This window comes from Lactuca sativa, chromosome 5, assembly GCF_002870075.4.
Source record: "Lactuca sativa cultivar Salinas chromosome 5, Lsat_Salinas_v11, whole genome shotgun sequence".
NCBI lineage: Eukaryota > Viridiplantae > Streptophyta > Magnoliopsida > Asterales > Asteraceae > Lactuca > Lactuca sativa.
The window spans coordinates 27,706,623-27,710,778 of NC_056627.2; positions in this window are offsets into that span (position 1 = coordinate 27,706,623).

Below are 4,156 nucleotides of genomic sequence, written 5' to 3' on the forward strand. Positions count from 1 at the left end.
GACCCAGCCTGACTGCGAACGGTAATTGTCCCTGTCGGTCTGAAAACTGGCGTCACTATACCCTCGTACCTTCAAGTCATCACTCCCTCCGAGGACTAAGAACCAGTCCTTCGTCCTCCGAAGGTACTTAAGGATATTCTTCACCACAATCCAATGTGCTTTGCCAGGATTCCCTTGATATCTGCTAACCATGCTCAAAGAGAAGGCTACATCAGGGCGAGTACAAGTCATAGCGTACATGATTGAGCCAACTGCGGAAGCGTATGGTACTCGGCTCATTTCTGCTATCTCAGCTTCGGTACTCGGACTTTGAGTCTTACTCAACTTGGCATTACTTTGTATTGGTAATTCTCCCTTCTTTGAGTTTTCCATACTAAAATGTTTCAGTACCTTCTCCAAGTAAGTGTTCTGACTAAGTCCAATTAGTCTCTTACTTCTTTCTCTCACTATCCTTATTCCCAAAATGTAAGAAGCCTCTCCGAGGTCCTTCATAGCGAAGCACTTCCCGAGCCAGGACTTAACTTCCTGCAGAGTCGGGATGTCGTTTCCTATGAGTAATATGTCATCGACATATAGAATGAGGAAGCTTACTATACTCCCACTGGCTTTGACATATACACAAGACTCGTCTTCGCTTTGTACAAATCCAAACTCTTTCACTTTCTCATCGAAGCAAAGATTCCATCTACGAGATGATTGCTTAAGTCCACAAATGGACTTCTCAAACTTACACACTCTATTCGGATGATTCGGATCCACAAACCCCTCGGGCTGAGCTATGTAAACATCCTCAGCCAACTTCCCGTTAAGGAAAGCGGTCTTGACATCCATTTGCCAAATCTCATAATCATGAAATGCGGCAATAGCTAGCATCACTCTAATAGATTTAATATTCGAAACTGGTGAGAAGGTCTAATCATAGTCAACTCCAGGAGTTTGAGTAAAGCCCTTGGCAACCAATCGCGCTTTATATGTGTGCACGTTTCCATCCACGTCGGTCTTCTTCTTGAAGATCCATTTGCACCCAACGGTCTTACGTCCGGGCACATAATCAACCAAATTCCAAACTTGGTTATCATACATGGATTGGATCTCACTATCCATTGCCTCTTTCCATTTCGCAGACTCCGGGCCTGCCATGGCTTCCTTATAGCTATTAGGTTCATCAAGATTTATTAGTGTACTATCACTAATATACGTGTCCCCTTCAGTAGTAATATGAAGGCCATAAAACTGGGGATGAACTCTAACTTTATCGGAACGTCTAAGAGGTAAGGATTCGTCAATTGGTTCAACCGGAGTTTCCTCCTCGGGTTGAGTGCCAGCGGTAGAGGTTCCTTCATCTATCGATTCTTGAATCTCTTCAAGTTCGATTTGCCTCCCACTGTCTCCTTGGCTTATGAGTTCTCGCTCTCGGAAAACTCCTCTCCTTGCAACGAAGACAACATTGTCCTTCGGTCTATAGAAGAGACATCCAAAGGATGTCTGCGGGTAGCCGATGAAAATACATCGCTCACTTCGAGGTTCAAGCTTGTCATGAGTATCTCGTCTTACGAAAGCCTCGCAACCCCAAACCTTGATATGTGCCAATGAGGGAGCTTTCCTTGTCCACATCTCGTGAGGTGTTTTGGCAACCTTCTTGGTAGGGACTCGGTTAAGGATATGGGCGGCAGTCTCTAAGGCATACCCCCAAAAAGAGATAGGTAGTGAAGCACGACTCATCATAGAGCGAACCATATCCAATAAGGTTCGATTACGCCTTTCTGCCACACCATTCAACTGTGGTGTCCTAGGAGGCATCAATTGCGAAACTATTCCACACTCCTTGAGATAATCGTGGAATTCAAGACTTAGGTACTCTCCTCCTCGATCGGATCGAAGCATCTTGATTTTCCTGCCCAATTGATTCTCCACTTCATTCTTGAACTCTTTGAACTTTTCAAAGGTTTCTAACTTTTGCTTGATTAAGTAGATATACCCATATCTACTATAGTCATCGGTAAAAGTCACGTAGAAGCGGTTCCCATCCTTCGTTGTTGATCTAAACGGTCCACATACATCGGTATGTATTAGGTCCAATAGACCTTCGCCCCTTTCACATGTACTCGTGAAGGGTGATTTAGTCATCTTCCCAAGTAAACAAGACTCGCATGTGTCATCTTCCCTAAGGTCGAATGATTCCAACACTCCATCCTTTTGGAGTTGGGCTATGCGTTTCTTGTTGACATGTCCAAGACGACAATGCCACAAGGATGCTTTATCCATACTAGTGGAAGAATCAATATTCAAAACATCATTTCCTAAGTTATCAACAATCATAACAGTTTCATATATTCCATTACATGGTATAGCTTTAAAGTAAAAGACACCATTTAGATAAGCCAAAATAGAACCATTCTCATTATTAAAAGAAAATCTAAATCCTTGTCTATATAAACCATGAAATGAAATGATGTTTCTTGCCATTTCTGGCGAATAGCAACAATTGTTCAAATCTAAAACCAAACTATTCCTAAGCACTAAAGAATACACTCCAATCTTGGTTACAGGCGACGATCTTCTGTTCCCCATGATTAGATTGATCCTTCCTTGCTCCACATCCCTACTTCTTCTTAGTCCTTGCACATGAGAACAAATGTGATAACCACAACCGGTATCAAGGACCCAAGAAATAGCATGATTAGAATCGTTAGATTTAATTGCGTATATACCTGCGAAAGATGGCTTGATCTTTCCTTCTTTGATTGCTTGCAGGTACTCTGGGCAGCTTCTCTTCCAATGTCCTATCTTGTGGCAGTGGTGGCACTCTGCCTCCTTCGGGTTAGGACAGGGCTTAGCGGGATCAACTTTGGTCCTACTAGAAGAGGCACCATCTCGGGCTTTGACCTTTCGATAGTTCTTCGATGAAGCCTTCCTCTTCTTTCCCTTTCCTTGACCAATAGCCAAGACAGGAGCAGCAGGTGGATTGGGAGTCGGTGCAGCAGACTTGTCTTTGAAGTTGCTCTCAGCAACCATGAAGAGACCTTGGAGCTTGCTTAGGGTGACCTCCTCTTTGTTCATGTGGTAGGTCATCCTAAACTGGTTGTACATCGGAGGCAAAGAGTGAAGCACCATGTCGATCGCCAAGTCTTCCCCGAAGTCAACATTTAACTTGCGAAGGCGGTCGACATACCTTTGCATCTTTTGCAAGTGCACGGTAAGAGATTCTCCATGACCCATCTTCGCGGAAATCATGTTAGTGAAAATCTCATACCGCTCTTGTCTCGCGTTTTGGTGGTACCTCTGCAATAAGTCTTGGTGCATCTCGTACGGGTACATGTCCTCGTAGGACTTTTGGAATTCGGAGTTCATGGTAGCAATCATGATGCAATGTACCTTCGTTGCATCTCGCTCATGAGTTTCAAAGGCGGTGATTTCGGATGGAGTAGCGATTTCGGTGTTGATTTTCTCGAGCTTCTCATCAAGGACATACTCCTTGTCCTCATAGCGAGCAATGGTGCGAATGTATCTTATCCCTTCGCTAAAGTTCGTTCCATCGAAAGTGAACTTTTGGCAAAGGCTCATCAATGTGAAAGAACTAGCAGCAGCGTTGTTTGCGTTCGACATCTATAATTAGAAAAGGACAAAGATAGATTAGAATATGAATCCCTAATTATCACCCAATAAGAAAAATTAGGGCTAGGATCCAACAATGACACTTACATATTAGAAAAGGGATGCCATAATCTAACATGCAAATAAATTGAAGGTAAGTGAATGACGATTCACTAATTCTCCATCACAAAAACCTAAACTATTAGTCCTAAGTGCTTTTGAGAATTCCTAGGTTCGGATGAGATTCATTGAAACTATTCAATGGCATGTTTAAATCTCGATATGCCCCTCTTGTTTGTGACTGGGATACCGAGGATCACAAAGCGGGTGTGAATAACCATGCAAATTCACATGGTGCCTTCATTGTAACGATCACCTATTCGATGTGCCGGTAAACCACACACGCTCCATCGAACTATGATATACAATGAATCACCCTTTGCCACCTTCGCTTAGAACCAATTAGTGTGCCGGTAAACCACACACGCTCCACTAACTTCTTAGCAAGGTGCAAAGTGTAATTTCATGGGATTGCATCAATTCACTTTTCCTAAAGTAACTA